The sequence below is a fragment of the Paramisgurnus dabryanus genome, chromosome 18, assembly GCF_030506205.2.
Source record: "Paramisgurnus dabryanus chromosome 18, PD_genome_1.1, whole genome shotgun sequence".
NCBI classification, from domain to species: Eukaryota; Metazoa; Chordata; class Actinopteri; order Cypriniformes; family Cobitidae; genus Paramisgurnus; species Paramisgurnus dabryanus.
The window spans coordinates 18,982,742-18,995,740 of record NC_133354.1 but is presented as its reverse complement, the minus strand read 5'-3'; positions in this window follow the sequence as shown (position 1 = coordinate 18,995,740).

Below are 12,999 nucleotides of genomic sequence, written 5' to 3'. Positions count from 1 at the left end.
TTACCAATCCGACATCCTTTCTGTTCCCCCAGGGATCGCGCCTCTACACCTGTTGTCACAGGCGACAAACGAAGCCTTTCGCCGAATTCCACGAGCCACGTGACGTACGTCGGCAACATGTTCGAGCCAAGTGGAAGAGCCATATCTATCCAAAATGATTTTATTCAAGCAGCGGTAGGGACAGAGAGGACATCGGGGGTTTTCTATATCAGCACGACCTGCGAACACCCAACGCCTCATTGACATTTACACAGAGTTTGGCAGCTGCGTGACTCACACCTGTGACTGTGAGGTACATCATGGCAGAGAAAAGAAGAAAACAGGAGTGAGACAGGCGACCAGACAGACAGGAAAAAGAAAGAGACCTAGAAGCCGAGGAGACATTGAGGTTGGACGCTTTGGGTTGTGGCCCACCTTGACAGTCACCGGGGTCTGAGACCATCTGGCCGTGCGTGTGTGTATGTACGCGTCCTGCCAGGTCTCTGGGCTCCTGTCACCTGCATCAGTGGAGGATAGCAGGAAGGAAGTGCTCTCGTTCAGCCAAAAGAGAAAGCGAGAGAGAAATAAGGGATAGGGCGCCAACCAATAAGTCTAAGGATGTGAGCCATTGCATACGAAAACAATCCTCTATAACACACATACTGTATACAGAGCTGACCACACACAAGGTTAGCATGACTCTGTGTTTGCGTATGAGGTTATTTTCTATTTCATTCTGGTTGGGTGCGGTATGTTCTGGCTCCCCTGTTTGGTCAATAGCAGCGCACAGCTTGTGGATCGATGCGGGGTCAATAGCTCTCAGACGCCTGCTTCTTTGTGCCGCCGCTGATTTAGCTAGCGTCCGGCCCACTTTCTTACAAACTTGTTTTTTCTTTATGAGCATCTCACTTGCATCGACAGCCTGAAATTAGAGATGCAGCAGTAAATTTGTGATGGGCAGAAAATAATCTTGGGGAGAAAATTAAAAGAATCCGCTAAATGTAGGGGTAAAGGTACTCTTGTAGTTTATTGTTGTGAATGCTGTGCAAAATTAGACATATTTTATTAAAGTAGATCAACTGTAGTAATGGGGTTATTGCTACGTGAATTTGTCATTGTGTGTCACCTGTCTCTTTTAATCAAGTCGTTAGGAGGCGTTCCTAATTCTGTTTGTCTTAGTAACAATTATGAACAAATGAGTAACCGTCCTCTCAGTGACTGACGGGATACCGATGACGTGAACTCCACTGCTTTACTCCCATTGGTAGACCCTTCCAAAGTTGGCCATCATTTGCATAAAGTTGACTATTTCTCAACTTTGTTGTGTAGCTAGACATGTCCCCTTTGAAATAAACTAGATCCCGTAGCTCAGCCATTGCTGGCAGTGTGCACAGGGGTGCCACTAGTAATTTTGGGCCATATGAAAGAGTATGAGGTTGACCCCTTTACCACACCCATGCTACTACTAATAAAAAATGATATTTGGGGGCCTCAATAGTGTGTGGGCCCTTAGAATTGTCCTAGCTTTCCCCCCTTAGTGACACCCTATGCATTTATGCATTTGGTGGACACTTTTTTACATTTTTTAACACATTAATATGTGTGTTCCCTGGGTTCAAACTTGTGATCTTTTAACGCAATGCTCTACCATTGAGCTATAGAGGAGCACAATGTCAAATTCTGAAACGATAAAAAAATTCTCAAACTAATTGATTCATAGTTTTCACATATTTGAAAATAAACGAACAACATTCTGTGTGGTTATATGGTTCAGAACAACAAATGCCCCAATAAGGGTACAAAAGTTGCCAGGGGCAAATGTCTGTCTCTTTTAACAAGTAACACCACAACATCTCTGAAAGCAAAACTACTTGCTGAATCTCCTAGCATCACTACACACAAAACTCAAACTCACCTCCCTTGTGTTTGTGTGTGTGTACAGTATGTGGGATTGTGTAAATGCTGTTGGGGAGTGAAGGGAAAAAATAGCTGATATTCAATTGATCTCTCATCTGTTTCTTCTTTACTCTCTTCAGCGCTCCACACATCTGCACCCAGGCCAAAGTTCTGCTCCACCACAGACCTGTGAGCCTTCGCTTTCACCACTGGCTTATATTTCATAGCTACGCTGTTGTGAGCCGCATGGATCAATGATTTGGGCGTGTGTTTATATTACGCATGAGTCGGACAGTGGATCATTGATCGCTGTGGAGGTAAATAAAATGCAAGGACAGAGAACCTGTAAATATATTTCGGATAGTTTCGTGAGTTTTGGGATTGTTACTGCATACATTTTTTATTCTTTGTAAAAGAAATGTATTATGGTAGTTGACATAAAATACTTTTGGGAAGTTGATACCCATGGTTATAAGACTTTTCTTAAAGGGACACTCCAGTTTTTTTGAAAATATGCTCATTTTCCAGCTCCCCTAGCGTTTAACATTTGATTCTTACCGTTTTAGAATTCATTCAGCCGATCTCCGGGTCTGGCGCTACCAGTTTTAGCATAGCTTAGCACAATCCATTGAATCTGATTAGACCATTTAGCAACATACTCAAAAATAATCTTAGAGTTTTGATATTTTTCCTATTTAAAACTTGACTCTTCTGTAGTTACATTGTGTACTAAGACAGACGGAAAATTAAAAGTTGTGATTTTCTAGGCAGATATGGCTAGGAACTATACTCTCATTCTGGTGTAATAATCAAGGACTTTGCTGCCATAACATGGCTGCAGGCGGCGCAATGATATCACATAGTGCCCGAAAATAGTCCCCTGCTATTGAAAGATACTAAGGGGATTATTTACGGCTGCTGCGTAATATCATTGGCCTCCTGCAGCCATGTTACAGCAGACGGAGACAGAAGGCACTCCTTACAAAAAAACAAAACCCTCATGTAAACAGCGATCAACGGGACAGCGAATGTACTTTTCTGAAGAAGAGCAGGGTGGGGGACAGTCACGCGTTTTGTAAACGCGACTTTAGCATCTCACACGGGGGAAGGAATAGGACGACGTTAGAAAACAGAACTGTTTGCACTTCACTCTCATGTGAAATTAACCACTCTGTCACAGACCACAAATACACCAAAACCGTCTTAAAGAATACAAACTCACTAAAAGAGTAAAGAAAAGTTATGTAAAATGAAAAGAAAATTTGTAAAAGAAAAGCAATATGAAATGAAAATGAAAATAAAATGTAAATGTAAAGTAAAATGTGTGTATATATATATATATATATATATATATATATATATATATATATATATATATATATATATATATATATATATATATATATATATATATATAAAATGTAGTAAGGGATACTGGAGCTTGGTTGGGGGGGGTGGGACTGTTTGCGGTGGGTGCCGGAAAATTTTCCTTATTTTTCTATCCAAAACTTGACAGGTATGGTCCATAATCACATTTGGAGTTATTTCAGTAAATGTCCTTGCTCATCCAAGCTTTACAATGGTAGAAAACAGGAATCAGGGAACAACTTCTGACTTTAACCCCCTCCCAAAAAAGTAATCTATCCATCACAGAAGTAATCCACACAGCTCCAAAGGGTTAATAAAGGTCTTCTGTGGGTAATCTATGCGATTTTGTAAGAAAAATATGCATAGTTCAAACTTACTAGCTTCGATAATGATGCCATCTTGGAGAGTTTTAGCGTAGTGAGCGTTGGTTGCCATGGGTACGTTGCGCGGTGACTCTTGTGAATCGTGTTAGTCCAAGATGGCATCGTTACCAAAAGCTAGTTATTAAAGTTTATAACATTTTAAATATGGATATTTGTTTTACAAAAGGATTACTTCTTTTAAGGATGAATGCACTTTTTTGGATTTTAAAGTCAGAAAGTGCTCCCTGATCCCTGTTTTCCATGGTTATAAGCTTGGATGAGCAAGGACATTTACTAAAATAACTCCAAATGTGCTCGTCTCAAAGATGATGGTTCATCAAAAATGGTTCCAAGCTGTCACTGGGGCCGAATCATTTAAAAATGTCCAACTGTATACATTTGGTACCAATGTGTACTTTCGAGGTACTAATATGAACTCTTTGATGCCAAGTACTTTTTAAAAGGGTACCATCCCAGTGACGATAGGGCCATTTTTTACCATTATATCTGACATTGTGGATGGCTGTGCATCATCTATTTATTTGTTTTTTTTTATTTATCACAGTGTTCTCAAGATGCATCAAGTCTCTTTCGACGAGCGGAGGTGTTTACGTCAACATGCTCCCAATTGATCCGAGCGCCGATTGATTGGTAAATATCACACTGTATTGACGTATTGGTCCGCTACCAGTTCGTGTCTTAGGTTACAACACACTTCTCTTGATCCCTCCGACACACAAACACGCAAGCGCAGGCTATTTAAAACACATAAAGCGACGTAAGTGTTCTCGTCAATGTTCCGGATCTCGCTCAGAAGCTAGAAGCGTGATGGAGAGGCTCAGAGCGAGCGAAGCAGCATTATGGTAATTGTCATTACCGAGGCTGGAGCGGATGCGTGACTGACGCCATTAGAGAGAGTGCAATTACAGTAGGGTTTGGCGACCTTGCTGACTGGAGGAGGTCAGGGCTTCTCATTAGAGCGGCATGGAAGGCAGCCCAGTGTCTCCAGCCTGCCAATCAATACCCTCGCTCCCCTGGCCTGAACTAATCACAGACCTGCCGCCCAGACCCACCCCTTCCAAGAGAGCCCTGGACGTGAGACGTTGATGATGTGATATGCGCGCACGGCACGATGGCTCCACACACACATGCGGCTGAACGTGTGCGTACAGATCTGGTCAGGAAATCTGTGCGTCGGTTCTGATTTTCAAGGTTGGGCGTCGCTTGAAATCTGACACCGCGATCCGTCCCTGAAACTGGAGCAGGTTAACTGAGATTGGTCACAGAAAACGTCTGCAGTGCAATGGAGCCAAATACTCAGATTGCCTAAAAGTGAAGAATGCGACAGATTTATCCATCCAGCTATTGCGAAACAACTGTTATTACAACGTTATCTCATGGCAATTTGTACGTAGTTTATGAGGTGGTTAATTCATACAACCACACTCATACATTTTTGGACAATTTGCTTTAGCCCCTGTGACGTTGGGGTTACGGGCTGGGTTTTGTTTTTGTTTTTTTATTATAATTGTATGTCTTTGGATGATTCATACGATGACAAATACGTACGAATTCTTGTGAGATCAGGCTGCTTATCACATAATTCTTAAATACTCTGTAAAAGACTTCTTAGTAGAACCAATACCTAGTTTTACTGTAACAAACGTTGGCCGTTCAAATGACAGACATTAAGTTCTTAGAGGGGCGCAAATGGTTGAGGGTTCAATTCCCAGAAATTAGTAAGCTGCAGTAAAGTCTCTTCCCAAATTTAAATATCTTTTATGCTGCTTGCTAAGAAACTTTTATTTATTGCATGCATTCTTTGCAAACAGGCCAATCCCAGAATGCATCGCCATAAGCTCATAGAAAGTAGCAATGAATAAGGAATGAATATACTCATATACTCATATTTCATTTAACATTGATATGCTGATAAAATGCTTAACACATTTACAAGTGTACATCTGTATGTTTGTGTATGTGGTTTGTGACATCACTTCTGTGCAACACACTGACGTAATGCACTTACTGCAATGTCAGAGTAATGTGGTTGTTTGTACTGGAACATACTGATGAATAATCTGGTTTGATGTAGTACGGAGATACTGAATGCTCTGAGGTGGCTGTGTGTGCATGGGACAGGCAGGCTGTGAGTTAGTTGTCCTCAGAGACGGGGAGCGAGAGGGGGTGGGTTGGTATTGTTGGGCCGGAGGGCTCCAGGCTCCAGCACATTTCCGCACTGTTCGCACTCCACCGCCTCAGTCACCAGCCGTGCCTATTAAATCAAGGGCCTTGCTCTACAAAGACTGCCAATTATGCCCGACCGAGCCGCCATTCTGCCTCTCTCCCCATCTTTCTATTTTCCCATCCGCTGTTGCATTTCTGGGTAAAAGTCCAATGTGAAAAAACCAAAAACCTGATCCAATCTTTACCAGTCCCATTATTCTGTCTGTTACTAGTGAAGTACTGGTATCTAAGCTGGATTATAGATGAATTTAGGACAGCTGATTTGTCTGGGTGTCTAATGGCGCTTTTCCATTGCATAGTACCCCACTTTTTGGTTTGGTTCGATTCAGCTTACTTTTGGGGCTTTTCCACTGGGTGCAGTATATAGTACCCAATACTTTTTTATTACCACCTCGGTCGGGGGTTCCAAGCGACCCGAGCTGATACCAAAACGTGCCGCGAAAACAAAGTAGATCACTGAATGGTCTGAGAAAAACGTCACTACTAGCGTCATCGCTATAATGTAAAAGATTAGCTTTACCTTCGTGCCAGCTTGCGCTTTCTCGAGTAAACTTGTTGTCATCTGTGCTTTGCTGTAAGTTCCCAAACTCCCTTTAGTGATGAAAAACATCAACAGGTTGAGAACAAGGAATACCATAAAAAAAAAAAAATTCCAGACTTGCAGTTTGTGGTGGCACATTTGCGAGACGCACGTTTGCATATATGCTTAAATGCAACTTAAATGAGGCTCAGGGGAGCGTCGACTGACGCCACAGGTATTTGTACAGAAACTGTCATGTGAGACAGAGGTAGTGATAAACGTGATGTGCAAACATCTATTTGTGGTGGTCAATTTTAATTTTGTGACCGAGAAATAAATGAATGTATGGGGATGTATTCCAACAACACTCTCACTTGTTTGATGTCACAGCAGTAGGCAGCGCAAATATAACGACACGTCTATAATCCCTCCCACTATAATCCCGAAGTGATACTAAACTCGATGGAAAAGCTAACCAAGCCAAAGTGAGGTGAGCTGACCCGACATGACCCAAACCAAACGGTGGGGTACTATGCAATGGAAAAGCGCCATAAGCCAATTCCCATGACCGATACTTAAAGCTTAAAACAAAAGTTTCATAATAGCGTGTTCATATGATTCCCACAGTCCTGACTTTGAAAAGTCTTTTCATCAAACTAACACTTCTATTTTCAGGGGTGGGACAGGGGGCGGGGTCTGACATAACATGCACTGAAATAAAAGATTAGTTTGTTCAACTTAAAAAGGTAAGTTACTTGGTTGCCTTACATTTTTTAAACAACTTTTTTGAGTATTTTTTATTGAAGTAACTTAAACCAACTTTTCTTACAGAGTGAACAATAGTGTAATGCACCATTAAAGTGTGGAAATAGTTTTAAATAATGCTGTGATGGTCTCTATGAACAGTTTTACAGAAAACACTAGACAATGGCAGAAAATGTGTATAAATTCTCAGGGCCAGAAAACAAAGTGAAAAAGTTTGCTCGTACATTTAACTTGATAAGAAATGTTATAAATATATCTTTCAAAGATTTGCTTCCACTAATCTGTCAATTCTTGACAAATTCATTGACTTTTTTTTTAAACATGCTCAATGTATTAAGCCGGTATCTTGTAAACATGACTTGGTTTCCTGGCAGACTGATAAAAAAAGCTGTGAGCTCACGTGACCTGTCAAACATTACACCTTAGCCTGAAAATTGTGTTCTTTACAATGTTTTCCTTCAGCCTGTAGCATTAGAGCATGCAAGTAAATTAAGTTTGGCAAATCAATTTTAATGGACAGTATCGTTCCATAAACCATTTAAGTACACACTGACTGGACTTTTATGGACCAGATCTCCTCTGTCTACATTTTTGCATCTATATATTTTTCATAATGTCTAGTTCCCAAACATTTTGTGCTGTGATTTATTGGTGTCTGTATCTAGGGACCAGTCAGGGGGGTTACAACAGTTTAGGTCAGTTTGTTATCTTGCAGTACTTTCTACTTGAACAGTCAACGGTGCAAACAGTTCCAAAAAAAAAGGAAGCGAGACCAACGACTATAAATTAAACTATACTGGGTTGTTTTAACCCAAAATCCTGGGTTGTTTTAAACCATTGTTGGGTCAAATATAACATTTTCTCGGTTAATTTAACCCAACCGCTGGGTCCCTTTTTGACACAACATTTGGTTGCAAATAACCCAGCATTTACAGAGTGTACAGACTTTAAAGGCGGGGTGCATGATCTCTGAAAGCCAATGTTGATATTTGAAATCACCTAAACAAACACGCCCCTACCCCAATAGAATCTGGATCTTCTGTTGATAGATCCACCTCACACATACGCAACCCAGGCAACGTTGTCGGTTAGTAGACACGCCCCTTACTACTGATTGGCTAGAAGTGTGTTTTGGTAGTCAGCCCGACTCCCTTTTCCAAAGTGTTTTTGAAAAATCACGCACCCCGCCTTTAATGATCAGTTATATAAACTCTGTGATGGACTATATTGGTATTTGGTAAAAAAACAGCTTAAGTAATTTTTTTACATGTCAAAGATTGAAATCAATGTGCCATTAAAGTTGCCATGAAAATAAAATGAAAAACTGTCATTTGTTTTGAAATGTGGTATTTTTTTTTTACAAATGACTTTTTTAAAATTCATGTGCCCTCATAATCTTCAATCAAAAACGCAAATCTCATCCCCTCCTTAAAAAAACGATATCTCTTTACCTCGGGTCATATGGTATGGCAGGTGGGCGGAGTCTGGGAGAAGATTGCTGCAATTAGCAACATGACCCAACTTCAAACGATCCAATCAAAGGCCGGTTTCACTCGAATATACGTCACCACGTGGAAAATAAGGCAATCGCTACGTCCGTTTCATGGCGACTTTAATGATGGAAAGGAAACTTTGAAGCTCCTAATGTCAAAATTAAATTATGAGACTTTTTATGGTTTTGTGGCAGTAGCACTTCTGTGTCCACCTTATGCATTTATCCCACAAATGGCTGATCAAATAAATCTCCGTGGCTGTGTTCCTGACACTGTGTGCATGTCTATGCATGTACAGTCATGTGTTTTTGGGAAGGTGGTGGGTGTCTGACAGGCTTGCCTTATGAAAGTGACCCCAGGCAAAGAGCTGTTGTTTTCTTCAACCGCGTCTCTCCCACTGGATGTTACGGGTCTCGGATACTCAATCTCCTTTGTTCAGTCTTGTATTCCAGTAAACTCTCTGTTTCTCACAAACACCTTTAAAAAGACAGTAAATAAAGACCAAAGATATGTTTCACAGGAACCACAGATAAGTTTAGGAAATGAAACTATAATATTCTGTAATTCTTTCAATATATTGGTCTTTTTGAGAAAGTATAGATTTCACAGCGTTGAAGGTTTCTGAGTGTGCATCTCCCGCTTTCCCTCTGCCTGCTGAGATACAGAACTGATCCCCAACGGATAAGACTGGAGAGATAGTGGTGCATTGTCAGTGTGTGTATGTGCAACACGACCAGGGTGACGGCCGCTTGTTTACCGGCCTCATTATGTCACCGCGCTTCCTCAGAGGCTGTGGCAGGTCACGCCAAGGCCTTCTGTCCACCTACACACACACACACACACACCTACAAACACACAATCGAGTATTGCAGCAGTAGGGTGAAGGACAATGCAACAATTATTTAGGATTGGACATTTCAGACCAACCACTGATGTGGACAATGTGGCCATCCAGCCTTCATTAAAACATGTTCATAATCTTCATGGCTTGCATACGCTCGTACCTCACGGCCTTGTTAAGAACTTTTAAAAAATGATGAACTCCTGAACCTTTCCTCTTTTTTCTCCTCCACGATATTAACACATTCCTCTTTGAAGATTTGCATGTATTGCCAAATGTTATTTCCCCCTTCTTTCCAATTATAAGGAAATGTGCTTATATTACCTGTCAGGACTGTTGGGGCTGCACCAATAATTGGGCCAGAAGTGAACTTTCAAAAGTTGTCGAACTTGCAAAAACATAAAACTTGTAATATACGCTACTATTATTAAGTAATTCAAAGTTAGAACACAAGTGTTCATTAGGGAATAATTCTTATAGACCAAACAAGAGGCGCAGAATGGAGTGTGAACTTCACAGCAATGCCAGTCAAAGGTTCTCAAAAAAAAAAAAAAAACATTTCATTCTTATCATTTTATCATCCACAGAATGTTTTTTTTTACCACAAAGAACCTTTTGTGAAACAAAGGTTCTTACTGAAACCATTCAGTCAAAAATGTATACCAATATGTATCTTTAAGGTACTAATATACATTCTTTGGTACCAGTATGTACATCTTAGGTACTAATATGTGCCCTCTTTAGTTGAAAATGTGTTCAGAGCAAGTTGGACCCCCTAAATCTGATTCGTTTGACTAGTGTGATCGCTCTGTTCCGGGCGCAGTTTGGTTAATGGCGCCCTGGCCAGCTTACAGAGGTGGGCTCGGGCGCAGTTCACTTGGGCTCAGGCGCGGAACGTGCAGTGTGATCGCAAATCGAGCCACAGCCCGGTTTTAAAGGAGAGAAGTCAATTGCATGACCACTCACCTACATCTGCCTTCCTAAAAAACTTTTAATGCACGCAACTATGGCATTGTGATGCAGGGTGATGTGAATGTCTGAGCTGCACACGCAACAGTTCCACTAAGCAATATGATGAGAGGGCTGTGTCATCGCCCCCCAAACAACTCAGGCTAAAAAAACACTGACTTAACGAAATGATAGGTTTCAGTGTAAAGAGAGCGCTTTACTATTTGTTTTCTTTAAAACAATCGCATCCTAATGACGAAAGCGTGCCCGGGCTCGGATCGGTCAAGGTGCAGTGTGAGTGCATGCATCTGGGGGAGTAGGGAGTGGTCGAGCACGGTTTGGTTGGTTTAGGTACCACCTCCGTGACAGCTAGGGACCATTTTTGACAGTGTAGTACATTCTGAACATTTTATACTCCAACAGTGTCAGGAATAATGTACATTTGACTCTACATACCGTACGCTTCAGTATAGAAACAGCCTTAAGCAATTTGACCATAATTTTACTTCATTATGTAACTTGTATTGCGGATCCTAAATCCAGGCGCAGAGCTATTCACAACAGAGAAGAAGTCTTTATATCTACATTATGAGGTGTCATTGCTGGCCATGAAGTGAAAATGAAATCAACTATCAGCTATATAGATTTCTGTGAAGAACACAGTGTGGTGTAGATGCATTAAGTAATGTGTTATATATATCAGATTTCCCTCAAAACTGTAAATAAATCCATACGGAAAAAATAAGAGATCTGGGAATCCAGAGATGGATTGGTGTCAAACAATCTGTGAATGGGAAGGGAAAAGTCCATTTGCATACTCCGGATCATTTTATTTATTTAATATTGAGTTCATTAAATGTTCGAACGCTATGTGTGTATATGTGTGTGTTCTCTGTGTCTTCAGTCCCCACATCTATAATCCCTTTTATTGAAATCCGTGTCACCCGCTGCCTGTGTAGTCCAGCACCCTGAAGAGCCAGCCGGCTGGCACTATAATGGCCTATGCAGAGACAGGCAGGGCGAAGACTATCAAGTCTATCTTTGTTTACTTTTTACATCAGTTTAGGACATGAACTCAAGAGACAAATGTATTATATTTATGCTATATCACTGACCACGTTTACATGCACCCTCATAATGCAACTATAATGGGTTTTTGGCAATATTGCGATTATACTTTACCTCATAAATAATTTGCATAATCGCAGCAAATATAATCATATTAAAACAGGCATATGATGTTTAAACACTTTAATCGCATGTGTTTTCAAATTCATTTTAAACTTGACATTAGGAAGTTTTCCCTAAACTCTGTCAACACGACTTGCTACATCCAAGCTACGTTTTTATTTTTTAACCAGTTTATTATGTAATTATTTATTCAGTTTCCATTTAGCATTTTGGTAATTATAGGCAATACAAGCAAAATGTAGGCCTAGGTACTTCACATTATGGGCTGGTTTGCTGGACAGGTCTTATCCTACTCCCAGAATAAAATGCATGTTTGAGCTGCCTTAATTTAAAAAACCCTGGCCCTGACATATCTTGACACAGGGGTCTCCAACGTAGTGCCTGCGGGCAGTAGGTAGCTTGCACAGAGTCTGTGCGGTGCCCGCCAAAGCACACTATATTAATAGTTTTAATTGTAATATTTATTACATGTTTTTATATTAGCTTGGCTTGGTGACATAACCCAGTCAGAGGTAGAGCACGAGTCTTCACAGAATGTGAGTGGTAATGTTTTGTATGAATGAAGGAAGGCTGCACAACTCGAACATACGGAACAAACGACGTCCTGTGTCGATTCAAAATGACGCGCTTATTCTCAAATTCAGGACGACTTCAGAAATGTTTGGAAAATTGTAGCTTGTGTGGAAGCTACCTCACTACTTGGTCAAAAAAAGAGCTTAGCTACTGAAAAGCTATTTGATTTAGAAAGCAGCTAAGCTACCACCAAGCTACTGAAAAATGTAGTTAAACTACTAGCTTCGCTACTTGTAGTGAAGCTACTGCCCAGCACTGTAAATTAAATATTTTATTTTTCATGCTATTGGTGTTTAACTTGCAGCAACAACAACCAGTTTAAATGTTATGTGCAAACTGTACACTGCTATTGCTTTTCAAGAAAAAAAAATTCTTAGTATTTTTTGTCTTGTTTTCAGTAAAAATATCTAAAAATTCTTAAATTAAGATGCTTTTTCTTGATGGGCAAAACAACTCAAGAAAAAAGTCTACATTTTAGACCAAAAATATAAAATTTAAGTGATTTTGTGCATAAAACAAGCAAAAAAAATCTGATTTTTTTTTTATTTAGCGTTTAAGAAAAGTTTTCTAAATTTTTTGGTTACCCCATTGGCAGTTTTTTTTTTTTTTTTGCTTGTTTTATGCACAAAATAACTTAAATTTTATAGTTTTAATTTAAAAACTTGAATTATTTTCTTGGGTAATTTTCTTATTAAGAATTAATTTAAGAATTTTTAGATATTTTTACTGAAACAAAACAAGACAAAAATACTAAGAATTTTTTTCTTGAAAATAATTTTTTTTGCAGTGTAGTTTGGATGTTGATGTTAGGCTGTG